We start from the raw sequence: 27999 nt of genomic DNA, 5'->3' as shown, positions 1-27999 counted from the left end.
TTATCCCTTAGCATTTCTGTCCTGACAGTGCCCTGTCCATGCTGAGCAGTATTTCATGCTTTTATCTTGAGATGCAGGAAATTCATGCTTAGCCAATCGGGTTGGGTCACCACCAAGGCCAGTCATTGTCACCTAGAAAGCAGAATGCATTGCTTAGTGAGACTGAGCACTGTTGCGATGGACATGTCAGGAAATCAGGGCAGGTAAATTTATATTATAATTATTTTTTATTTTTTTTATGTCCTGGATCCCTGCTGCTCCGGTCAAGCAACTTCCGTTCCTCTGCTGCTCCCTGCTTGACTATGCGTCTGAGCATGACTTGCCCCTCTCAGCCAATCAAATTCCATTAATTTTGATGAGTGTGGATCTTAGCATCCAGACCTCTGAGGATAAACCTTTTAAACATATCAATATGACAAGTAAAAAAAAAAAAGTCTGGTACACTTTTTATTGTTTGATTCTGTCTTATAACTTTTAAAACTCTGCTCCCTAAAGCTATTACATGTTAGAGACTGTTAATTTATAAATTATTAATTAAAGTCATATACATTTTATTTAAATATCATTTTCTAATCTTTGTGTTTTAATATCATCCTATTTTCAAGATCTATACATTTAACATCCAGTGAACCAGTAAAAACCTAACTCTCCTCTTAGCTGAGAGGTAGATAAGATTGTATCCAGTCTAGGTAATCCACTGTAAACCTGAAATTTTTATATTTTCCACTGGCTCAATATGAAATATGATATAACTACTGTACACAGGAGCCCGGGCAGGCATCACTCTGCAGCCGCCTGGGCTCTGTCTGATTCTATCCCCGCTACCCTAACTTAATGATGGGGGCACTGATTTACATCCCCGCCTACGCTGCAAATTTCCCATCTGTCTGCTACCTGTTGCAAGACTACAACTCCCAGCATGCCCTTACAGTGAGGGCATGCTGGGAGTTGTAGTCTTGTAGCAGGTAGCTGGCGGGAGATGTGAGGCACGTGCGGGTGGGAGACAAGGGGGGATGTAAATCAGTGTCCCAATCAGGTCTCCTGATCTGACCCCCTTAGACTTTTATCTTTGGAGTCATCTGTAGGCAATTGTCTATGCTGTGAAGATACGAGATGTGCAGCACCTGAAACTACGGATACTGGAAGCCTGTGCTAGCATTTCTCCTGCGGTGTTGCTATCAGTGTGTGAAGAGTGGGAGAAGAGGGTTGCATTGACAATCCAACACAATGGGCAGCACATTGAACACATTTTATAAGTGGTCAGAAACTTGTAAATAACTCATGAAAGAATAAAGTTATTTTAAAACCAAGCACATCATTGTTTTTCTTGTGAAATTCCCAATAAGTTTGATGTGTCACATGACCCTCTTCCTATTGAAAAAACAAAAGTTGGATTCAAAATGGCCAACTTCAAAATGGCCGCCATGGTCACCACTCATCTTGAAAAGTTCCCCCCTCACATATACTAATGTACCACAAACAGGAAGTTAATATCACTAACCATTCCCATTTTATTAAGGTCTATCCATATAAATGGCCCACCCTGTACAAGTGGCCATATGAGTGGGATACTACAAAAGAACCAGAATTAACCTACTCATGCAAGGAGAGAACAATGTAAGTGGCACCCAGATCAGGGCAAATGAGGGTGAATAGAAAAGTAACTGTTGGTTCTTGAGTCATTATTCCACATTAAGTGATGTGATCTGGGGTACTTCCCCGCTTATGGACTTGGGAAATAAAACTTTGCTGTGAGGAACCACTGCCATTTCAATGCAGTTTTATGCATGCAACTGTAAGTGCTCAGAAATTCCAGAAATTAGTTGTGGCCTAGCTACCCCTGGAGACGATATATAGATGGCAATATGTAGTAATATGATAGACAGCTCTTCTGTACAATGCAGAACCACATGGCTGCACAGCATTAAGCCACCACAGTGCTTTATAAACCCACAAAAGGAAACCACACTCCCTGCTTCAGTGGGCCTTATAACCCTATGGGGTGAAGCCAGTGCGTCCCATCAGCCTATGCAAGTGAAGCAGCTGATCTTACTGCTACAGTTGTAGTTACACCCATAATGATGTTGATAATGTCCTTAGTACTTAAAGGGGTACTCCAGTGGAAAACTATTTTTTTTTTAATCAACTGCTAACAGAAGGTTAAACAGATTGTAAATTACTTCTATTTAAAAATCTTAATCCTTCCAGTACTTATCAGCTGCTGTATGTGCCACAGGAAGTTCTTTTCTTTTGAATTTTTTTTCAGTCTGAGCACAGTGCTCTCTGCTGACACATCTGTCCATGTCAGGAACTATCCAGAGCAGGGGAGGTTTGCTATAGGGATTTGCGCCTGCTCTGGACAGTTCCTGACATGGACAGAGGTTTCAGCAGGGAGCACTGTGTTCAGACAGAAAGGAAATCCAAAAAGAAAAGGACTTCCTCTGTAGTATACAGCAGTTACTAAGTACTGGAAGGATTAAGATTTTTTAATAGTCTGACCACAGTCAGTCTGACCACAGTGCTCTCTGCTGACACTTCTGTCCATGTCAGGAACTATCCAGAGCAGGGGAGGTTTGCTATAGGGATTTGCGCCTGCTCTGGTCAGTTCCTGACATGGATAGAGGTTTCAGCAGGGAGCACTGTGTTCAGACAGAAAGGAAATCCAAAAAGAAAAGGACTTCCTCTGTAGTATACAGCAGTTACTAAGTACTGGAAGGATTAAGATTTCTTAATAGAAGTCATTTACAAATCTGTTTAACTTTCTGACACCAGTTGATTTAAAAAAATAAAATAAAACACCGGAGTACCCTTTTAAAATTGCATATATTGTACAGCTGTATCTTCATCGTAGTACTATATTATACAGAAATTCAGCCTTTAAGTGCATACAAGAATATTTGTATCCACTGACTGCAAACAGAGATGTTAGAGATGGAGTGGAACACAAATAACACATTTTTTTTATACTACAATAATTAAGCTGACCTCATAAGGACTGGAGCAGACAGATTACAGAATGCGAGGCCTACACTTAATAGCAACATAAGACACCATCTTCTTGTTATAGAAACCTGACTAACCATTTAAAGAGTTGAAAAAAATATACAGAAGTCATAAAAAGCCAATATACACAGTTTACTATGTAAACATAAAATTTTGAATTTATCGCAGTTTAAGAAAAAATAAAATTATATGATAACCACTACTGTCACTGTGGGAAAAATAATTGTGTAATATAACGAAACAATAAAACAAAGTTATTGCCCATATAAGCAATGTAATACAGCAGTTTACTTTTCAGTTCATAGAAGTAACAGCACCCCTATTTACAGCCTGGAGGGAGACTGTAAATATATGCGCAACGCCCTGTATTAATAGGATGCAAAGTACTTAGCTGGATCAGTATTGAAAGTATCAAACTCTAACAACAAGTAATGTATCAGGTCCAATATTGAGGGTATTCCCTTCGGTATCATCAGGGTAGTGTTTCGATTTTGTATTTCCCATTGAGAGAGTTTTTAAACCAAATAAAACTTCTCTCTCACGTGAGGTTTATTGAATTTTACATCTTGAGAAGTGTCCATTTGATGCAGTTTCACCCCCCAACCTAATATTGTTCCGACCCCCACCCTTATTTTTTTTCGCAAATCTCTTTTAATTGAAATAAGTGAAAAACGGTCATTAACAATAACAGTTCAATGACAATGTCTCTAACATAATATAGAGTCAGTGTAACACATAGATTGTATAGAGGCACACCAATGCAGATAATATGTGTAAGTAGCATCGAATGAAGATCATATAGATCATAACTAATCGCACAACAAATCTAAATAATGAATCTGGGCCTATCTCTTATGAAGTGATAAGACAAGGTGTACATAGAGCATAACTAATAAAAAAGAAAACCAGGGTATGTGTGAGGATCATGTTTTTTTTTTTTTTTTGTATGTAGAGCCCAGCGGGCTGGATTCTAACTATATCTTGTAACGGGGGAGGGGGGAGGAAAGAGGAGGAGGGGAAGTGCAAAGGCTATTGTTGCCGTCTCTAGGATAGGAAGTTACAGGTAAGAGTCAGGGGATACTACCGGATTGAACGGAGGTCTGTAGTTTATAAGAAAGCCAGGGCTTCCATACAGCTTCAAATGTGTCATGTGTGTGAGAATGGCAACTAGTTATTTCTTCAACACGGCATATCTGATTAATCTTTTCAATCCACTGGGTCTTAGAGGGTGGGGTAGTCTGTCGCCACATCAGTGGTACTAATAGCTTAGCAGCCGCCAGCATATGTGTAGGTAAGGAGTTGACGGACGGTCTGAACAAGGGGGTAGGGAGGGCCAGGGGGACAGAGGCCATGTTGAGGAAAATAGAGCACTTACATATTGAATTTATTGTGTCTTCAACTTCCTTCCAGAAGGTTTGAATAAGAGGACATGGCCACTATATGCCCTCAAATGCACCCACGGCATCATTACATCTCCAACACATCTTGTTGTGGGATAGCTCAAACCTAAATAAGGCTTCTGGAGTTTTATACCACCTAGTAAGCAATTTGAAGTGATTTTCTTGTAGTTTAATACAACAAGAGAAGCTATGGGAGCACCAGAGCACAGAACAGCGCAGGTCATCTGTCAGGCCAATGCCCAATTCCCGTTCCCAGGAGTGAAGGTGTATGGGGTGCAAAGCATTGCCACTCTGAACAAGGTGATTATAAAATAGCGATAGTTTCAACTTGCCCTGGGTACCATGGACGTAGAGCTCATCTAGCCACGAAAGGGACTCGGCAATAAACTTTTTCAAAAATGATATGCACGTCTGTCTAGCCGCATGGGCATGGAGGGGAGAAGAGGGGTGAGATCGCATCAGAAACTGGAGTACCTCAGCACTGGGTGTGGGGTTGTCCAGTAGAAACTCAGCCAGGGTGCCAGAGGACACCGAGGACCAGAACGGGTTAGTGTGGTCCCTTAAAGTGTATAATGCTTGAGGAATTAGTTAGGCTGGAGCTATAGGGAGCTTCCTTCAGGTCAGAGTTGGGGTTAGCAATACCACATTTGCCCAATAAGGTACCTTTGAGTAGTGGGTTTCGGAGTGCGGAGATTTCCCTCTTCCGAGGGAGCCATAGTAAGCGGAATTATGGGCACCTAATTGTCTAATTTCCAGGTCTGGGTCTTGAAGCAGGTCCCTGCCAGTGGCCAATTCCACCCAGCGCTTCAAGTGAGTTGCTCTTTAATAAGCTTCCACATCAGGTAGACCTAGGCCACCATGTTGCTTCCTATGGGTCAGGACAGGATAGGCCAGACGTGGCTTCCTTTTCCTCCATAGAAAATCAGAGAAGAGACGCTTAATCTTCTGGAGATAGGGTTTAGGAAGGTGGATAGGGAGTGTGGACAGTGTGTAGAGAAACATGTGCAGGACATAAGTTTGTAAAAGATTTTTATGTCCCATCCATAATAAGAATAGCAAGTCATAGGAGCGCAGTGTATCACTTAACTTTCGCAGAAGAGGTGCGACATGGACAATGTACTTGGCAATCTGATGCTGAGATATAGAAACAGAAGGCGACAGGAACGGGGCAAGGGACTTAATTTCTTGAACTGCATGAGCAGGTAAGGAGATGTTAAAGATTTCAGACTTAGAATAGTTCACCTTAAAGTTGGATGCCTCCCCAAAGGCTGACAAGAGCCGGAGAACCCGGCTTGCGAGGATCCGTAAGTAATAACAGAACATCATCTGCAAAAGCCAACACTAAATGTACATGTGAGACAATTTTTGGACCCAAGATCCCTGGGTCCTGCCTGAAGCCCTGAAGAAGTGTCTCTACAGTAAGGATGAACAGAGACGGTGAAAGTGGGCAGCCCTGTCTCGTCCCGTTCTTTATTAAAAAAGGGGGTGAGAGTGTGCCATTAATTTTGATGCAAGCGTAGGGTGTGGTATATAGGGAGAAAATTGCATTTATAAATTGCGGAGGAAAATTAAATTTAAGAAGGGTATGTTCCATGAAACCCCATGCCATGCTATCAAATGCCTTCTCAGCATCAGTGCCAAGAAGGATCATTGGTGTATGAGAATCGTGAGCATGTTGGATGGCATGTAGGACTCTAAGGGTATTATGTCTCCCCTCTCTCCCCTTCACAAAGCCAGTCTGGTCCGGCTTTAGCAATGTTGGCAAAATCTTACTAAGTCTAGTTGCTATAAGCTTTGCCCAGACCTTCACATCTACATTTAGGAGAGATATTGGTCTGTATCTGGCGCACAGGGTCGGGTCTTTGCCCTCTTTGGGGATAACCGTAATGCGCGCCTCTAGGGATTGCTTAAGAAAGCACTCACCTTGTAGTAGCGCATTACAAATGTCTGTGGCAGAGGGGGTAAGCAGGTTGGGGGAAGGGGGGGTTTGAGAAGGAATTGGAGGCAAGGAACCACACATGTAAGCAGGTAAGGGAGGGAGGATGTAAAAGGAAAGACAGCAGTAGGAGGCAGAGAGCTGAAACCTGTGAGGGATGTGGACTATGTGATGGAGACCTAAAAAAAGGTACCTAAAACTAATGCTAACTAGCAGTTAGAATAAACATAGGTACATCTAATATGAGTTCGGTCCCACCAGAGGTAGTGTTGGGCACAAATATTCACATTTCGAATTTTTATCGCGAATATCGCAAATTTGAGAATATTGCGAATATATTTGCTATATATTCAAAATTACAAATATTCACTTTTTTCCGCATATGCGCATATTTGCATATTCCTTCTTTTCACTTGTGGGTGAACTAAAATGATGCAAATACACTTGTCAGAGGTTATCAACAACATCACTAGCAACCAATAGCAACCCCCTCTGTTTTCTAACTCAAATACGCGAATATGCACATATGCGAATATAAGGAATACGCAAATTCCCGAATATAGGACAAATATTCGTCTATATATTCGCTATATATCACAAATTCGAATATGGGCAATGCCGCTCATCACTAATTACTACTAGGAAATGGAAGGAAGTGTCATTTTTAACAGAAAATACATCATAGCGGTGTGTCTGAAGGCTGCGGGTCGTGCCCCAGTAAGCAGGTAGCACGTGATCATTCAATTCCCCACTCTTCACTGCCGGCGTTCGAGAGCATCCAAGGGCAGGCAACCAGCCCACACCGCTCAGGTCACCCGAGGGAGTAAGCAGATAGAAACACAGAACAGACAAGGGGCCCAAGGGAAAGTCCATGACTCACACCGAGTCCATGTCAATGCGCTTGGGAGTCATCTAAGGAGCTTTCATTTTCTTTTGCGCACCTACACCTTTCCATGGAGTGGGCTGGGTGATTGTAGGGAGATCTGTCAGATATGTGACCGCCTACCAATCAGGAACCTCCATGTCACTCTGTCGAAGGGCTTCCAGCGCCGGCATCAAGTCCTGTCGTACTTTGATGGTGAATCTCTTGCCCTCCATCACAAAGGAGATACCAAAAGGGAAGAGCCAACAGTAGGCGATGTTCCTCGTACGTAGGTGCATTGTCAACGGTCGTAACATTCCTCTTTTCGACAAAGTGATCCTGGCAAGGTCTTGGAAGACAGCTAACCGGGCGTCTTCGAATTTCAAATCTGGCATGGTTCTTGCCCTCTGTAGTATCTCATCCTGCACCGAAGAATTCAGGAGTCGGCAGATGACGTCACGTGGAGGATCTTGTGCTTTAGGTTTCACCTAAAGAGATTTGTGAGCACGTTCAATCTGAAACTCGAGGGTATCCCCCAATATGTGGATGAAGAGAAGTTTCAACATGGAATTAAGGGATTCCGGCAAGACACTTTCTGGTAGACCTTTGATCCCTAAATCGTTCCTCCGGCCACGATTGTCTTGGTCTTCTAACCAGTTTATAACCTAATTGAGGTGGGTTTGGCAGGAGACTAGGGCTGTAGAAGAAGCCGCAGTATAGGCTATCACATGTGATTGTGTAGATTCCAGTTGTTCAACTCTATTGCCAATATGTCTGACGTCTGATTTAAGTTCTTGTAGATCCCTAGAGACCGGTTCCAGAGCATTTCTTAGCAGTCTGTCCATAAAAGTGCAGGACAGCGGCAATGCGTTGTTAAGGACAAATTTTTCAGTGTCGCTCTCACGATCAGTTGTCATATCTCTGCGGAGTTTAGGAGTTGACGTCTTTTCTTGTGAGGTAGCCATCTCCAAAGATTTTCTGGAGTCAGATGAACCAGAGTGTTTCATAAAAGTGTCAATACTGCCTTTCTTATGGTATGGTGAGTTGGTTTTTGATTTGGCAGGACCAATTATGACCATTATGAAGCTTCAATTAGTACGAAGAACATCACTCAGGACTTGGCGGGGAAAAGGAAACTGGCATAGTGAAGGCAGACATTCAGCTGTCCCTTTGGGGAGTTCTGTTACATTAGAGCTTCATCTTCAAGCGTTAGAATGGTAGGTATGGCAAGTAAACTCACCAGCTATAGGCTGCTGGTATGCCAGGGGGGAAAGACAGGTTAGGTGGAAGGAGCACCAGATAATAGTAGGGTAGACCACTGGGTGGCAGCAGAGGTTAACAAAAGCAGGTCAGTTCCTCAATGGAGTAATTGGAGAGGAGAGCAGGAGTTCAGTAATGTAAACCTGTGTTCAATCCACAAGCTAGGTCTTTAGTCAAGGGCAACAAGGGAGTTACAGTAATGAAGACAGAGTTCCTGTACTGTGTGAATTCTCTTTTCCTTTGGGGTTGTGGGGTCCCAGAAAATTGTTGGTGGCAGTGTATGCCTGTATAGCTATAGTGCTGTTTGAACACCATGTGGAGAAGGCTGTAATGGCCGCCAGGGAAGAGCTAAGATGGGGTCAGCTGATCCCCGCTGCGAGAGACCTGGCCACTGCAGCAGTCCCCCGGGCAGAAAAGACCACCCAGGATCAGCAAGGTGTTGTTACTGGGCAGAAGCAGAATGAGGGTTTAATGGAGGAACAATTCAGGGGACTTGCTCAGGGTTGCCGTATTTCATGTACCTGCGGGGCACTGGCGGGCTGCACGGTCCCTCTTGACTCCACTATGCACTGGGCCTCTGCTTCTACAAAGCGTCGGGTCTCAGAAGGCAGCATGTTCCCCTCCACTGAATGCCGGCAGGAGCGGCATCCTTATATCAGCTCCCGCAGACCGGGAGCACAGCAAAGCAGCGCCTCTTGGAGCAGGGAAGATGGCGCTCCTCACTCCGGCTCCCTCACATGTGGCGCACCGTCCCCAGCCCTAGCACAGCTGTACCTGGGCGCAGCGGGATGGAATGGTAGCGGAATGATCCAGGCTGTCTCCTCTGTCAGGTAACAAAGTCTGGTCACAGATAAGGGGTAGAAGGTCCTCAAGGTGCTCAAAAAGTGTCAGTGTTAACACAGGTTTTTTTTTTATCATGTGTAGTTGGTCTCCAGATATTTTCAATTTAATCCAATAAATGTAAAGTTTAATTCTAACATTTTTCCTGGAGTGCTGGTTCACTATCTTCATAGACTCCTTATCCTCACTGAGGGAAGGTTGTTGTCAGCTTACTGAACAAACTCTGCCTGTCTGGACCATAGCTTTGTCTGTCCATGCTACATGACAGTCAATTTTGTACTTAGCTACCAGATTTCATCCAGGAAAGACCATACCTCCTTGCTCCATAGTCTAGTTTAAAGCTATATGGCAATTGGCCACAAAGTACTATGGGTAGTGTAATTGTCTAGCTCCTAGAAATGCCTATTTTCAGAACTAAGCCCTAAAAAATTAAGACCTTAGCTTGTATATTATTTTTCCAATGGACCATCTTTACTAAAATGGTGGATGTGATGTTTACAAAAGGCTCAATGGGATTTCTCAGGATCACTCGGGTGGCACATCTGGTATTTCAGCAACGACATGCAAACATAGACCAACTGATCCAGTAATACAACAGTAGGTAAGTAAAACAAACTTCCACAACAACCACACAGTATATCTTGTGTCAACTGGGGTTCAATAGCTAAAGCCAAACAAGGGTGACACTGATGCCTCACATAGGCCAAGGAAAGAAATCCATGGACCTTGCCATGGAAGGCCATCTGGAGTGACGAGTCCCATTTTCTGATGAAGTGCACAGCATGAAACCATATCCTGTGGGTGCATCATAAGGGTTCAACAGGCTGGTGGTGGCACTGTCATAGTCTGGGATGCATTTTCCAAGCATGCTTTAGCACTGTTGGTCATCATACCCTAATCCTTGATTGGTGAACGCTAGAGATGAGCGAATTGAAGTTGACGAACCAGAATTTGTTACGAATTTCATGAAAAATTAGATTCGCAACGAATATGAATATCACCACGATTCAAATCGCTTCATTAAACTCCATTTTACAGCGTTCCAGGCTATTGGGGACCTAAGATGGCGGATCCACATGTGAGTACATGAGGCAGGGCATTGTGGGAGGGCGGGAAACAGCGGCGGGAATGAAGGTAGGTGGGCTGACCCTGAATCACATGTGAGATGCAGCCTATCAGTGTTCACTGACCCCTGTGATGTCACAGCCCCTATATAATCGGTGGCCATCTTGCCTCTCTTCATTTCATCTATGCACTCAGATGGAGAGGACGGGACTGTGTGTGTGTGAATAACTCATACCACAGCGTTACACTGCAACTGCTACTCACATCAGCATTAGGGAAAGGCAGGAGTGCAGAGTGCTGTGCTGTTACACTGAGAAGGATCATTGGTTGCTAAAACTCCTATTCACGTTATTGAGCATTGCAGCAGAGAGGGGCAGATAGCTGTCAGCTGCCTCATACAGATCTCCAAGCTGCCTGAACTTTCTGAAGCATCTTATCTCCTCATTGTTCAGCCCAATTGTGTTTATTTTTATTTGCTCCACAAAACTTCTGCTGCTTAGAATTGTGTGACAGAGTGCAATTTAGGGTTTAATCCCTGGATTTTTTTTTGTGGTGCTGCACTGTTGGGTCCTGCTGCTGTTCAGAAATACGTGATTGTTCAGTGGACTGTAGTGCATTTGCACCATTTTGTACTTGTTAATCTGTCAAGGGGCTGGCTACATACTGTGCAAGTCCCAAAAATACTATTCACCGGCTGTTTTTTTTTTTAAACAGTTTTTTCTGCGTATAGTTACGCATAGATAACTGCATTCATCAGTGCATACCGCATAGGTACATCCAAGTATTGTACCATTTAGTATCTGTTAAGCTGTCAAGGTGCTCCATACCGTCAAAGTCCAAACAATAGTATCCACCGGCTGGTGTTTTACAAAAATACAGAGTTTTTCCTGCTAATAGGCATATAACTGCCCTCATCAGTGCATACCGCATAGGTATATCCAAGTATTGTACCATTTAGTACCTGTTAAGCTGTCAAGGTGCTCCATACCGTCAAAGTCCAAACAATAGTATCCACCGGCTGGTGTTTTACAAAAATACAGATTTTTTTTTCTGCTAATAGTTAGGCATATTACTGCCCTTATCAGTGCATACCGCATAGGTATATCCAAGTATTGTACCATTTAGTACCTGTTAAGCTGTCAAGGTGCTCCATACCGTCAAAGTCCAAACAATAGTATCCACCGGCTGGTGTATTACAAAAATACAGAGTTTTTTCTGCTAATAGGCCCTCATCAGTGCATACCGCATAGGTACATCCAAGTATTGTACCATTTAGTACCTGTTAAGCTGTCAAGGTGCTCCATACCGTCAAAGTCCAAACAATAGTATCCACCGGCTGGTGTTTTACAAAAATACAGATTTTTTTCTGCTAATAGTTAGGCATATTACTGCCCTCATCAGTGCATACCGCATACGTACATCCAAGTATTGTACCATTTAGTACCTGTTAATCTGTCAAGGTGCTCCAAACCGTCAAAGTCCAAACAATAGTATCCACCGGCTGGTGTTTTACAAAATTACAGAGTTTTTTCTGCTAATAGGCATATTACTGCCCTCATCAGTGCATACCGCATAGGTGCATCCAAGTATTGTACCATTTAGTACCTGTTAATCTGTCAAGGTGCTCCAAACCGTCAAAGTCCAAACAATAGTATCCACCGGCTGGTGTTTTACAAAAATACAGAGTTTTTTCTGCTAATAGTTCGGCATATTACTGCCCTCATCACTGCATACCGCATATGTACATCCAAGTATTGTACCATCTAGTAGCTGTTAATCTGTCAAGGGCCTACATACTGTTCAAGGACAGCCGTAAGTAATCACCTGCTGCTTTTCTAGACAAATACTGTTTAAAGAGTAGTGTAGCGTATTGTAATACCCTCATAAACGCACTAAGTATGTCAGGCAGAGAAGTGCCAGGAGGTGCACAGAGGAGTGTCAGAGGCCTAAATACTTCAGGCAGAGTTGGCAGCAGACTTGGGGCGAGTGGCAGCAGGAGTCGCAGCGAGAGGCCTGAGCTCCCGTTATCAGCCAGCGGTCGTGTCTCCACCAGCAACCCATCTGCCATCGTCGATTGGTTAACACGCTCATCCACATCATCACAAGTGACATCTGACACCCCCAGTCAACAGTCGGTGGGTTCCTCAGACACAACCTCAGTTGGCATAGCCCGGGAGCAGTCCGTGTCCTCCCATTGCCTTTGTCCTATGCTGTTCCCTCTCCTAAAGAAATATCTTATGCTGTGGGTACAGCTCCACTATTTACTGAGGACGATCCAATAGAGGACAGTCAGCAACTACTGGACAGCCAAGAAGGGGAGGAGACATGCGCCGCTTGCTCCGCTAGGCAGCCAAGTAGTGATGCGGAGAGTGACGTGGGAGGCGGTGTTGCAAGTGTTCAGGGTCCTGAAGCAGACACTGTTGGGGAACCTGAGGAGGACATCAGTGACGTGCACACAACTGTTGAGGATGATGAAGCCGATCGCAATTGGGAGCCGGGTGCAGAAGGGGCTTCATCAGGAGAAGAGAGTTGCAGGTTGCCCTTGAGGCAGCAAGGCGGTAGCACGGTTGGCAGTCAGCGTGGTGGCAGTAGTGGAAATTCAGGAGCCAAACGTGCCCGGAGGAGACCGTCTGCTTCGCGGCAGCCTACCTTTCCGGGAGGTAGTGGAACAGGGGTTCCTGGAGACGGCGCCAGTAGCAGTCAATTAGTGCGGACTGCGGGTGGGAAAATCAGCTACTCGGCGGTGTGGAAGTTTTTCATAAGGCATCCGGAGGAGGTTTACGTAGCCACATGCAAGATCTGTCGGCAGAAGGTGAAGCGTGGCCAGGGTCCCAATGTCGGCACCACGGCCCTGCGTCAACACATGCTTCGCCACCATAAAGTGGCCTGGGAGAACCGTGGCTCCGATGTAGTGGTCCAGCCTGCTGCATCACCCAGTGGCCATCCGCTCCCTCCTTTATCCAGCCAAGGCTTCACCACCTCAGCCGAAGGGAGCTGTGTGTCAAACCCTCCTTCTGTCGCTCCTGCTTCTCCCACTTTTAGTCAGCCATTCCGCCAACAATCCATCGGCGAAGCCATGTCCAAGAGACAACAGTATGCGCCCACTCATCCAACGGCGCAGAAGTTGAATGTGCTCCTGTCCAAGTTGCTGGTGTTGCAGTCCCTCCCTTTTCAAGTGGTGGACTCTGCACCTTTCAGAGAATTGATGGCTTGTGCCGAGCCGAGGTGGAGAGTCCCAAGCTGACATTTCTTTGTGAAGAAGGCCGTACTAGCCCTGCATAAGTTTGTACAAGAGAAGGTGGGCCAGTCCTTGAGCCTGTCGGTGTGTTCAAAAGTGCACGGCAGCGCCGACATGTGGAGCTGTAACTACGGGCAGGGACAATACTTGTCTTTTACGGCTCACTGGGTAAATGTGGTTCCTGCACAGCCACAACAGAAACTTGGACAGTTCACACCGCTTCCTCCTCCACGCTCTCGCTCCCAGGCAGTTGGTCCTGTTACATTGTGGGACGCCGCCTCCTCATGCTCCACCATGTCCTCGGCCTCCACTGCACGTCCAAATCTCGGTGGCCATTCATCGTACCATGTGTGTAGGGCACGGCGGTGTCAAGCTGTTCTTCACATGGTTTGCCTTGGCGAACAGAGTCACACAGGGGAGGAACTGCTAAAGTTCATTGGTAAAGAAATCCGAGTATGGCTTACTCCACGAAATCTGGAAATGGGAACCATGGTGACAGATAATGGGAAGAACATCGTGTCCGCGCTGTGACAAGGAAGTGTGAAACATGCGCCCTGCATGGCACACGTGTTGAATCTGGTTGTCAAGCACTTCCTCAAGTCTTCCCCCCATTTGCAAAACATCCTGAAAATGGCAAGGAAACTGTGCATGCACTTCAGCCACTCGTACACCGCCAAGCACACCTTCCTTAAGCTGCAGCGTCAGAACGGTATCCCACAACATAGTCTTATTTGTGATGTTGCCACACGTTGGAATTCCACCCTCCATATGTTGGACAGACTATATGAACAAAGAAAAGCCATCACCAATTTCTTGATGATCCAAGCAGATAGGAGTACTCCCCTGTGTAACTTCAATGTGAACCAGTGGCAGCTCATACGTGACACCTGCCGTTTGCTGAGGCCCTTTGAGGAAGCCACATTATTTGTGAGTCACCTGGATTACGCCATGAATTACGTAATTCCACTCTTACATTTCCTACAACAAATGATTGAAACCATGGCTGGTCCCGGCAATGGAGACGTTGCGCCTACATCTCAAGGCTACATGAGCCCTGTGGGGGCTGAACTGGAGGAGGAGGATGATGAGGGGCAGAGCGGAGCATAGTTTAGGTTGGATGGGCCGGTGTTTCTAGTCTTCTGACAGGAGAAGAAGAGCAGGAGCAGCCAGAGGAGACAGAGGACCCAGACACACCGTGGCAGTAAGCAGTGTAGATGGAGGCAGGTAGTCCCTCCGAGTCACTGGCGCAAATGGCACGATGCATGCTCAGTTGCATGCGTAGTGACCCCCGAATTGTCAAAATTCGGCAGCGGGATGACTTCTGGATCTCCACCTTATTAGACCCTCGCTACCGTCCCAAAATGGGGGCCTTTTTTACACCCACTGAGAGGGAGGACAAACTGACCTACTACAGAGAGATTCTACGTAGTCAGTTGGCTGATGGTCCATCCACTTGCAGGTCTGACTCGGGGGGGGCCCTCTGCGCTCACCTTCCACTGCCATGGCTGCTGGGGAGGGGAGGGGTGGGAGGAGCAGTACCAGCTCAATTAGCAGCAGCCTGAGTCTACAGTCGCTGATGAGTAGCTTTCTTCACCCGCATAGTGAAGCAACTCATCAGCAGCAGGTAGACATGGAGCAGGACCTGAACCAGCAGGTGGTGGCATACCTTGACATGGCCATGCCAACAACCATTGAAGATCCGCTGGACTTCTGGGCAGCCAAACTTGATTTATGGCCACAACTAGCAGAGTTTGCCCTGGAAAAGCTGTCCTGCTCGTCCAGTAGTGTGCCATCAGAGCGGGTGTTTAGTGCGGCCGGGGCCATAGTCACCCCAAGGCGAACTCGTCTGTCCACTAAAAATGTGGAGGGACTGACGTTTGTCAAGATGAATCAGGGATGGATCAGCCAGGATTTCCAGCCACCAATGACAGATGGGTCTGAGTAGAGTGACCATGCTCCTACAACAAAATTTTCTCTATTATGGTTGGTTATGAAACCCTCTGGGGCAGACCTGAGCATTGTACACATACGGCCCTTTGATTGTACACATACGGCTCTGACCAGCCCACGCTGACTGGGGGACAACTATGCTGCCTAATCTGGGGGACAACTATGCTCCTAATCTGGGGGAAACTGATGCTTCTGGCCTTGGGCCTGTAATTTTTTGAAGTTTAGCAGTAGCTAAATACATGCTTAATGCAAATGTAAACATTGTTCTTTAAATGTAAGGGGTTATGAAACCCTCTTGGGTACTGCGAATGACTGCTACAGACTCATTCTGTGTCTTTCACAAACTACTTGCCTCACTGGTGCCTTAGGCCTTGGGCCTATAATTTTTTGAAGTTTAGCATTAGCTAAATACATGCTTAATGCAAATGTAAACATTGATCTTTAAATGTAAGGGATTATGAAACCCTATTGGGTACTGCGAATGACTGCTCCAGACTCATTCTGTGTCTTTCACAAACTACTTGCCTCCCTGGTGCCTCTGGCCTTGGGCCTTAAATTTTTGGATGTTTAGCAGTAGCTAAATACATGCTTAATGAAAATTTCAACAATGATCGTTAAATTCTCGGCGCTCTGCCAGGGCCTTCTCCTACCCCGCCTGGGCCGATCTGAGGACCTCACTAACCAATCCAATCGGTTGTAGCAACGGGCGGTGTGTACAAAGGGCAGGGACTTAATCAACGCGAGCTTATGACCCTCACTTACTGTTAATTCCTCGTTTTAAGGGTAAATAATTGCAATCCCAGATTTCTATCACGAACTGGTTTCAGCATGTAACACGCACCAGTCCTTGAAAGATACAGACACGCTAATCCGTTCAGTGGAGCGCTAGTGCGGCCCAGGACATCTGAGGCCATAACACACCTGTTATTGCTCGATCTCGCAATTGATGGGGCAAGGTAAGGGGTTATTAAAGCCTCTTGGGTACTGCTGAGTAGTGTTGAGCGGCATAGGCCATATTCGAATTCGCGAATATTTGCGAATATATGGACGAATATTCGTCATATTCGTGAATATTCGCATATTCGTAATAGTCTTGTTTTATTTTCGCATATACGAATATTCGCGCATGCGAAAATTAACATATGCGAAAATTTGTATATACAAAAATCAACATATGCGAAAATTTGCATATGCGAAAATTAGCATATGCGCATATGCGAAAATTCACACACCAGTCTCACACAGTAGTATTAGAGCCTTCTTACACCACATAAGCTGGAAGCAGAGAGGGATGATCACTGTGATGTGTACTGTGAAAAAAAAAAACTAATATTCGTAATTACGAATATATAGCGCTATATTCGCGAATATTCGCGAATATGCGATATTCGCGAATAAAATTCGAATTGCGAATATTCGCGAGCAACACTACTGCTGAGGCCTACTCCTGACTGTTCCTGGTGCAATGTATGGGGTAATTAAACACTCTTGGGTAGTGTTATTGTTAAATTTACTGATAATTTTATCAGTAATAAAATTGAAATTTGCTGAATGCTAACCGTTACACAACGGAACGCTTGTTGCGTGTGATTTTTTAATGAAAATTTTAAAAAAAATCCGGAGGGGGATTAACTCTGCTTAATCATTTTTGGCGAAAAAAAAATACTTTTGTGATCTGATCTTTTGGAGACAGATGCGCTTACACACATATGTAATAATTTTTTTTAAATAATTTCAAACATTGTGTGGTTTATTATTTTTGAGAAGAATGTCTTTGGGTGGTCCACCGTCCTGCACTATAGAGTCTTCTGAAATGTTGGATATGCGCTTGTTCTTACACAAAGGTATACATTTTTTTACAAAATGTATACAATTTTGTTGATTTTGGGGCGGATTGTAAAGCCCTGTGTGTACTGGTGCATCAGCCAACTCCAGGCTGTGTCCTTAAGGCAATATATGGGTTCCTGATGCCGCAGAGGTGGGGCCTGGGTCTGGGAATTTAAAATTTTTGGGATAGCGGGTGCTACCTATGAGAAATCTTGGTCATAAATTTCTAATTGTGTTGTTTTTTGGTGGGGATTGTGAATCCCTGGTGTGTACTCTTTCATCAGCCAACTCCAGGCTGTGTCATTCAGGCAATATATGGGTTACTGATGCCGCAGGGGTGGGGCCTGGTTCTGGAAATTTCTAATTTTTGGATAGCGGGTGCTACCAATGAGAAATCTTGGACAAAAATGTCTCATTGTGTTCTTTTTGGAGGGGGGATTGTGAATCCCTTTTGTGTACTCTTGCATCAGCCAACTCCAGGCTGTGTCATTCAGGCAATATATGGGTTACTGATGCTGCAGAGGTGGGGCCTGGGTCTGGGAATTTCAAATTTTTGGATAGCGGGTGCTACCTATGAGAAATCTTTGTCAAAAACATCTCATATTGTGTTGTTTTTTTGGGGGGGGGAGGATTGTGAAGCCCTGGTGTGTAGTGTACTAGTGCATCAGCCAACTCCACGCTGTGCCATTCAGCCACTAAATGGTATCCTCTTGCTGCCAATATGTCCACGCTGTGTCATTCAGCCACTATATGGTGTCCTCATGCTGCCAACACCTCCACGCTGTGCCATTCAGCCACTATATGGTGTTCTCATGCTGACAACACCTCCACGCTGTGTCATTCTGCCACTATATGGTGTCCTCATGCTGCCAACACCTCCACGCTGTGTCATTCTGCCACTATATGGTGTCCTCATGCTGCCAACACCTCCTCACTGTGCCATTCAGCTACTATATGGTGTCCTCATGCTTCAGCCTCATCCAAGCTTTGTCATTCAGCCACTATATGGTGTCCTCATGCTGCCAACACCTCCACACTGTGCCATTCAGCCACTATATGGTGTCCTCATGCTTCAGCCTCATTCAAGCTGTGTCATTCAGCCACTATATGGTGTCCTCATGCTGCGAACACCTCCACGCTGTTCCAGTCACCACTATATGGTGTCCTCATGCTGCCAACACCTCCTCACTGTGCCATTCAGCCACTATATGGTGTCCTCATGCTGCCAACACCTCCATTCTGTGTCATCCAGACACTATATGGTATCCTCATGCTTCAGCCTCATCCAAGCTGTGTCATTCAGCCACTATATGGTGTCCTCATGCTGCCAACACCTCCACACTGTGCCATTCAGCCACTATATGGTGTCCTCATGCTGCCAACATCTCCATTCTGTGTCATTCAGCCACTATATGGTGTCCTCATGCTTCAGCCTCATCCAAGCTGTGTCATTCAGCCACTATATGGTGTCCTCATGCTGCCAACACCTCCACACTGTGCCATTCAGCCACTATATGGTGTCCTCATGCTTCAGCCTCATCCAAGCTTTGTCATTCAGCCACTATATGGTGTCCTCATGCTGCCAACACCTCCACACTGTGCCATTCAGCCACTATATGGTGTCCTCATGCTGCCAACACCTCCATTTTGTGTCATTCAGCCACTATATGTTGTCCTCATGCTTCAGCCTCATCCAAGCTGTGCCATTGAGCCACTATATGGTGTCCTCATGCTGCCAACACCTCCACTTTGCCATTCAGCCACTGTATGGTGTCCTCATGCTTCAGCTTCATCCAAGCTGTGTCATTCAGCCACTATATGGTGTCCTCATGCTTCAGCCTCATCCAAGCTGTGTCATTTAGCCACTATATGGTGTCCTCATGCTGCCAACACCTCCACACTGTGCCATTCAGCCACTATTTGGTGTCCTCATGCTTCAGCTTCATCCAAGCTGTGTCATTCAGCCACTATATGGTGTCATCATGCTGCCAACACCTCCATTCTGTGTCATTCAACCACTATATGGTGTCCTCATGCTTCAGCCTCATCCAAGCTGTGTCATTCAGCCACTATATGGTGTCCTCATGCTGCCAACACCTCCACACTGTGCCATTCAGCCACTATATGGTGTTCTCATGCTTCAGCTTCATCCAAGCTGTGTCATTCAGACACTTTATGGTGTCCTCATGCTTCAGCCTCATCCAAGCTGTGTCATTCAGCCACTATATGGTGTCCTCATGCTGCCAACACCTCTATTCTGTGCCATTCAGCCACTATATGGTGTCCTTATGCTTCAGCTTCATCCAAGCTGTGTCATTCAGCCACTATATGGTGTCCTCATGCTGCCAACACCTCCACACTGTGCCATTCAGCCACTATATGGTGTCCTCATGCTGCCAACACCTCCATTCTGTGTCATTCAGACACTATATGGTGTCCTCATGCTTCAGCTTCATCCAATCTGTGTCATTCAGCCACTATATGGTGTCCTCATGCTGCCAACACCTCCACACTGTGCCATTAAGCCACTATATGGTGTCCTTATGCTTCAGCTTCATCCAAGCTGTGTCATTCAGCCACTATATGGTGTCCTCATGCTGCCAACACCTCCACACTGTGCCATTCAGCCACTATATGGTGTCCTCCTGCTGCCAACACCTCCATTCTGTGTCATTGAGGGACTATATGGTGTCCTCATGCTTTAGCCTCATCCAAGCTGTGTCATTCAGCCACTATATGGTGTCCTCATGCTGCCAACACCTCAAAGCTGTGCCATTCAGACACTAAATGGTCTCCTCATGCTGCCAACACCTCCATGCTGTGTCATTAGGCCACTATATGGTGTCCTCATGCTGACAACACCTCCATGCTGTGTCATTCTGTCACTATATGGTGTCCTCATGCTTCAGCTTCATCCAAGCTGTGTCATTCAGCCACTATATGGTGTCCTCATGCTGCTAACACCTCCACACTGTGCCATTGAACCACTATATGGTGTCCTCATGCTGCCAACACCTCCATTCTGTTTCATCGAGCCACTATATGGTATCCTCATGCTGCCAACACCTCCACACTGTGCCATTCAGCCACTATATGGTGTCCTCATGCTGCCAACACCTCCATTCTGTGTCATTGAGCCACTATATAGTGTCCTCATGCTTCAGCCTCATCCAAGCTGTCATTCAGTCACTATATGGTCTCCTGACACTGATGCCACCACCAGGCTCTGTCATTGTGCTGCTGTGCGGCAATGATTCTAAAAGTGATGCCGGTAATCTGCATGTTATTCTGAGTAATAGTATTATTTCACTAACCCAGCACACTCCATATGCGTTTTAGAACACAGCAAAGTGTTCTATACCCCTATAGAGGCTGTATGAAGGCTAGAAATAGCCTTTTTTAATATAGATTCGCCTCAAAAAAATTCGGATCGAAACAAACTTTTCGGGAAAATTCGGCAAATCGAATTTTTGAAAAGTTTGCTCATCTCTAGTGAACGCTATAGGGACCTGTTAGGTGACCATCTGCATTCATATCTTCAGGAGGTCTTCTCTGACCACAGTGACATCTCTCAACAGGACAGTGAAATGTTATCAGGCTCAGATCACTAAGGAATGGTTTGAAGAAAACATCTAAATCTAGCCCTTGAAAACAATTGTTTTCCACCAGAGTACCCCTTTAACCCCTTAAGGACACATTTTCACCTTAAAGGGGTACTCCGGTGGTCAACGTGTTTTTCCGTTTTTGACTTACCCTATTTGTTTTGTTTCATTTCTATTCTTGTTGTTTAGCCTACTCTATTTCCGTTCTTTGTTGTCTTTTTATCCCCCACTTTGTTTTCCTGTCTTGACTTCTATTTCCTGTTTCTTGTTGTGCTGAAAACTACAAATCCCAGCATGCCACATGCCTTGCTGGTTTGGGGTGGCTCCTTTTTTTTTTGTTTGTTTGTTCCGCCCTTTACCCACCCTAATATTTTCCCGGGTCAGCCCCCTTATACACAGCACACTAATATAATCAGCCCTGGTTAGGATACACTGGCATACACACACAAAAGGGACTACAACTCCCAGCATGTGTCATTCAGGAGTCTTTAGTCTGTGGTATAAAACCAGCATGCTGCCTCTGTAGTCTCCTGGGGGTTGTAGTTCACCACACCTCTGTTGGGCATACACCAGTGTTTTCCAACCAGGGTGCCTCAAGGTGTTGCAAAACTACAACTACCAGCATGCCCTGACAGCCTTTGGGCATGCTAGGAGTTGTAGTTTTGCAACAGCTGGAGGCACACTGGTTGGGAAACACTGGTGTAACATGATGTGCATGCTGAATAGGCTAGAACAGTGTTTCCCAACCAGTGTGCCCCCAGCTGTTGCAAATCTACAACTCCCAGCATGCCCAAAGTCTGTCAGGTTTTGTAAACACTAGCATACACACACACAACAGGGACTACAACTCCCAGCATGTGTCATTCAGGAGTCCTCCCCTCCCCCTTCACATATAGCGGGAGATTTATCAAAACCTGTGCAGAGGAAAACTTGCCAAGTTGCCCATAGCAACCAATCAGCTTGCTTTTTCATTTTTATGAAGGCCTGTGAAAAATGAAAGAAGTAATCTGATAGGTTGCTATGGGCAACTTGGCAAGTTTTCCTCTGCACAGGTTTTGATAAATCTCCCCCATAGAGATCATTCCCAGTATGAGATTTATTCCCCTGCAGTCCATACATCCCCAGCCTGTGCACCCTGTCATCCTCCCCTTCAGATAACACTTCTCTTCTCTGTGTTCCTTCTCCTGTGCAGACCTGCATCCTTAGAATACAGAGCAGGGGGGAGGGGAGGTGGGGAGCTGTCTACTCATCTGGATGAGATGAGGGGGCGTGGCTTATTTTTCTCATGCAGACAGAGAAAAAAAAAAAAAAGCTGTGACATCTTGTCCACAACAGACTCAGAACTGTAGACAACAGTAAAAGAAAACCTTCTGAACTACAGAACTTCCTGCCCAACAAACAGGTAAGAAAAACACATACATGCTGCCAAAACATATAACACATGTATATTGCAAAAAAAAGTAAACTTACAAAGAAGATGCCATATAGTCAAAAAAATTAACCACCGTAGTACCCCTTTAAGGACCCGAGCATTAATTGCACATATCACCACTGTCACTTTAAACATTAATAACTCTGGGATGCTTTTCATTCTGATTTCGAGTTAGTTTTTTCGTGACATATTCTATTTTATGCTAGTGGCAAATTTTTGTCGATTTTAAAATTTTGCAATTTTTTTGCTTTGAAGCTCTCTGCTTATAAGGAAAATGGACATCCGAAATAAATTATATATTGATTCACATATACAACAATTGTAGACCCAGTTTTTGACTTTTTACAAGGGGTAAAAGGAGAGAAATCACCCTAAAATTTGTAACCCAATTTCTCTCGAGTAAGGAAATGCCTAATATGTGGATGGAAGGGAGGGAGCAACAATGGGATTTTGAAGAGTATGTTTTTCTGAAATGGTTTTTGACACATTTAGGAAGCCCCTATGTTACCAGAACAGCAAAAAAAAAAAAATACACATGGCATACTATTTTGGAAACTACACCCCTCATGGCATGTAACAAGGGGTCCACTGAGCCTTAACACCCCACAGGAGTTTGATGACTTTTCATTAAAGTTGGATGCTGTCTGGGAATGCTGGGAGTTGTAGTTTGGCAAATCCTAGAACGCAGCAGTGAAGATCACTTACCACTGATCGCCATGATCGCCAGTCTTCCTTTACACTGACCCCCGCTGCCAACTTCCAGGGGTGGGCAGAGCGGGGATTTCAACTTTAAGCACCCCCCCCCCCCCGCCCCCAATTGCCATTGGTCGGTCAGTCCTGACCGACCAATGGAAGGGGATAGGAGGAGGTGGTACCCCTGCCACCTTGCTCCTATCCTATTTTCTCTGCTGTCAGGTCATCAGAGACCCAATCAGCACGGAAATTGCAACAAATCGCTGATCTGAATTGATCAGCGATTTGCAGCGATCGCCAACATGGGGGGGGGGTTCTCAGGACCCACCCAGGCATTGCCAAAGGTTGCAAGCTGAATGAACAGAGGAAGTTCTTTTCTTTTTGAATTTTGTTTCTGTCTTACCACAGTGCTCTCTGCTGACACCTCTGTCCATTTTAAGAACTGTCCGGGGGAGGATAGGTTTGCTTTGGGGATTTGCCCCTACTCTGGACATTTCCTAAAATGGACAGAGGTGTCAGCAGAGAGCACTGTGGTCAGATAGAAAGGAAATTCAAAAAGAAAAGAACTTCCTGTGGAGCTGATAAGTATTAAATCAGGAAGGATGGAAGGATTAATATTTTTAAATAGAAGTAATTTACAAATCTGTTTAACTTTCTGGCACCAGTTGATCTAAAAAAATGTTTTCCAGGGGAGTACCCCTTTAACGACCACCAGGACGTACATTTACGTCCTGCATATGACCGCGAGCATTGGAGCGTTGTTTGCATCATACACTGCAGATCCCGCCAGTAATGGCCGACATTTGTGATTGCACGGATGTCCGCCATTAATCCTTCAGATGCCGTGATCGATATAGATGCCTCCGGTCGTCTCCTCGGGTCTTCTGTTCTGGTCTGAGATCGATCAGACCAGAGCAGAAGATAGCCGATAATACTGATAAGTGCTATGCCCTGATAAGTGCTATTCATAGTCCCCTATGGGAACATAAAAAGTTTTTAAAAAAGTGAAAAATCCCCTCCCCCCAATAAATATTGTCTCTTTTCCCATTTTACCCACAAAAACCTTTATAAACATATTTGGTATCGCTGCATGCGTAAATGTCCGAACTATCAAAATATAATGTTAATGATCCTGTAATGGTGAACGGCATAAACATTAAAAAAAAAGCCCAAAAATGCTGCTTGTTTGTCCCATTTTATAAAAAAAAAAAAAAAAAAAAAAAGTGATCTAAAAGTTTTATATGTGCAAATGTGGTATTGATAAAATGTACAGATGATGGCGCAAAATGCCCTCATACCACGCATATACGGAAAAATTTTAAAATTGTAGGTGGTCAAAATAGGGCGATTTTATATTACTGATTTTGTACAAAAAGTTTGATATTTTTTTAAGCGGTACAAAAATAGAAAAGTATCTAGCCATGGGTATCATTTTAATTGTTTTTACCTACAGAATAAAGTACACATGTCATTTTTACTATAAAGTGTACAGTGTGAAAACAAAACACTCCAAAATGTGCAAAATTTTGGTTTTCTTTAAAATTTCCTCCCTATAAAAATAATTCTTTGGGTTCGCCATACATTGTTTGGTATAATGCAAGGTTTCATTACAAATGACAATTGGTCACACAAAAAACAAGCCCTTATATGCGTCTGTAAATGGAAATATAAAAGAGTTATGGATTTTAGAAGGTGAGGAGGAAAAAACGAAAACACTAAAATAAAATTGGCCTGGTCCTTACGGTCAAATGGGCTTTGTCCTTAAGGGTTTAAGGACTCGGTAACAGGGACGTATGGGTAAGCCCTGCATCCTTAAGGGGTTAAACAAGTTAAAGAGGCAGTGTGTGGCCCTTATAAGCCAGGACTTGAACTACAGCAAAATAAGCATGGCAGCAGCTTGGAGGGTGGGATACAGAGTGTAGGTGTCACGATTCGGCTGGCAGGAGGTGGATCCTCTGTGCCAGACAGGGATTGGCGTGGACCGTGTCGGTGGACCGGTTCTAAGTTGCTACTGGTATTCACCAGAGCCCGCCGCAAAGCGGGATGGTCTTGCAGCGGCGGTAGCAACCAGGTCGTATCCACCGGCAACGGCTCAACCTCTCTGACTGCTGAGATAAGCGCGGTACAAGGGAGTAGACAAGAGCAAGGTCGGACGTAGCAGAAGGTCAGGGCAGGCAGCAAGGATCGTAGTCAGGGGCAATGGCAGGAGGTCTGGAACACAGGCTAGGAACACACAAGGAAACGCTTTCACTGGCACAATGGCAACAAGATCCGGCGAGGGAGTGCAGGGGAAGTGAGGTATAAGTAGGGAGTGCACAGGTGAGGATACTGTTTAGGCCTGCTGCGCCAATCAGTGGCGCAGTGGTCCTTTAAATCGTAGAGACCCGGCGCGCGCGCCCTAAGGAGCGGGGCCGCGCGCGCCGGGACAACACAGACGGGAAACGGGTCAGGTACGGGAGCCGGGATGCGCATCGCGAGCGGGCGCGTCCCGCGTCGCGAATCGCATTCCGGCTGGGAGTAATATCGCAGCGTGCCCGGTCAGCAGGTCCGACCGGGGCGCTGCGAATGAGAGGACGCTGCGAGCGCTCCGGGGAGGAGCGGGGACCCGGAGCGCTTGGCGTAACAGTAGGCCTGCAGGGTGGACAGCACAAAAACAGAAGGCAACAGTTGGAGATTGGAGCAAGGATAGGCAGTGGTAAGACAATGAACTGGCACCAGCTGCCGGTGTTACAGTAGGTATGGGTTGAGCTGAGTATGGAGTAATCACAGAATTGTTCCCAGGCGTTTGCAAACATGATGGCCCAGAAAGGTGTACCAACCTTTCATTGTATTCCTAATGCAGTAGTTGTTCAGTGTATATTGGGCACTAATATTGTACTATGATGTTTATGCTAAGGGATGTAGGTGTACTCAATAGACTTATCTACACTAAATCAACACTTACTCGCTATCATCATTTACATTCATTACAGAGCATTGAACAATGGTTGAAAAATAGTTCCAGTTCAGCTTGTTACACATTACACATGTTCTGCCTTGTTTGTAATCTGATAACAATGCTGTGAGCAATATCCTCAGTTAGTGCCGTGGAATAAATCTACTATTAAGTGGTCAGTAAGATGATGGCTCCAAAGCCGTTTTTAGCTGCAATTCATCATAAGGGTCCTTATGAATTACTGAAATATTTTACTCACCTAAAGTGGACCTGCAATACATATACAACTGTGCTGTAAACCATAAGAATAAATTGTTTACATAAATGTAAGTGTAATGGTGAAAAATAAATTCAGCTTTATCTAAACACAGATGTAATATTATATTGATTATTCTATGTGGATGTATGCATGCATGGCATTTCTCTGACGGCTAATATGAAATAAATGCCAGTGTTCAATTAAGCACTTTTAATAACAAGCATTCTATTTAGAAACTACAGACATGGACAAAATTGTTGGTATTGTTGTTTTGTTAAAGGGGTTACCCACCATAAGGTGATTTTAGTACTTACCTGCACGACAGTAGTGGACATGCTTAGGAAAAATCTGTGCTTGTCTTGGGGCTAAATGGCTGTGTTGTGAGATTACCATAAAGCTGTGGCTATCATTTTGGGAACTGGCTATTTCCTGTTGGAGTCCTTCTTCAAAACTGTGTTTTCTAACTGAGGTGCCTCCAGCTGTTGCAAAAATACCATTCATTGCAGAATAATCTTCCTCCCACCCAGCAGTCGCTCCACCCATTGAAGCAGGACAGGCTCTCTGTCATCACCTGACTAGTTATGTAATGTCTGGGGCCGCACTGCAACCTGGGAAAATCTGAGATGATTGTATATGCTGTTCAAAATAAACTTTGGGGCAAAAATCACAGAATCCTTGCGAGACCACTTTAAAAAACACAAGTACAGAAACTATATTATGAACTGCACTAACTTTACAGTCTCTGTAGCAGAGTGAAATAAACATTCCAGGAATAAACCTTTAGGGTGCGTTCACACGCTCTCTGTTTTTGCGGGTTTTCCGCAGCGTATTTGAAAGGGGCGGGCTCTTCTTGGCTGTCCATAGCAGATTGTCCGCGGCGAAATTTACGCTGCGGAAAATCCGCCACAGTCCCTACTGACTTCAATGGGGCTTGCGGCGGATTTTCCGCAGCGTAAATTCCGCTGCGGACAATCTGCTATGGACAGCCCAGAAGAGCCCGCCCCTTTCAAATACGCTGCGGAAAACCCGCAAAAACAGAGAGCGTGTGAACGCACCCTTAAAGACAGAAAAACTAACAATGCTCCATGAAAAAAGGATAGGATTGGCCCTATAGTAACCTAAACCCAGCCCTGGCCCACTTACTATAATCCGTAGAATTCTTGGAATGCTTGCAAATAAATATTACAATTGAATATGTATTTATATTTCCTACATGAGGTTTACAAGTCAAAAAACTTCTTAAAGGGGTAATAGAGGAATAGAAGAATAAAACTAATTCCTTCCAAAAATAGCACCACACCTGTCTTAAGGTTGTGTGTGATATTGCAACTTAATTGAAGTGAATGGAGACCGGTTGTAATATCAGATACAACCTGAGGACAGATGTGGTGCTGTTTTTGCAGGAAATTCTTCTATTTCTGAATAACCCCTTTAAATGATATTGGTCGCCGGTCAGACTCTATTCGCTTTGTTAATAGCTGACTGGATTTGTTTCATGTGTTCCTACATAGACTTCTAGGAACGAAATGTAGGAGCGAGTCGGTTATAGACTTCTATAGGACAAAACAAATACGTTTGTTTTTATACCTATTTTACGGGTGTATTTTGTTTTCAATTAAAAGGTGTGTAAGCCCAGCCTGACCCAGTTCTGGATATAGATCCAGTAAGCCTATACCTATAGGTGATCTCAGTGAAAG

At 44.9% G+C, this 27999-nt stretch overlaps 1 long non-coding RNA gene across 1 annotated transcript; it reads right to left on the bottom strand.

The window, feature by feature from the left end:
* Positions 1–27999, bottom strand: LOC130282084 (uncharacterized). Its single transcript, XR_008846239.1, has 3 exons — positions 27978–27999; positions 26617–26781; positions 1–132 (listed from the first exon to the last, which is right to left on the bottom strand). It is a non-coding gene; the product is annotated as an uncharacterized LOC130282084 (long non-coding RNA).

The sequence above is a fragment of the Hyla sarda genome, chromosome 7, assembly GCF_029499605.1.
Source record: "Hyla sarda isolate aHylSar1 chromosome 7, aHylSar1.hap1, whole genome shotgun sequence".
Lineage (NCBI taxonomy): Eukaryota > Metazoa > Chordata > Amphibia > Anura > Hylidae > Hyla > Hyla sarda.
Note: the sequence above shows the minus strand (reverse complement) of the source record. Positions and strands in the feature narration are given on the sequence as shown.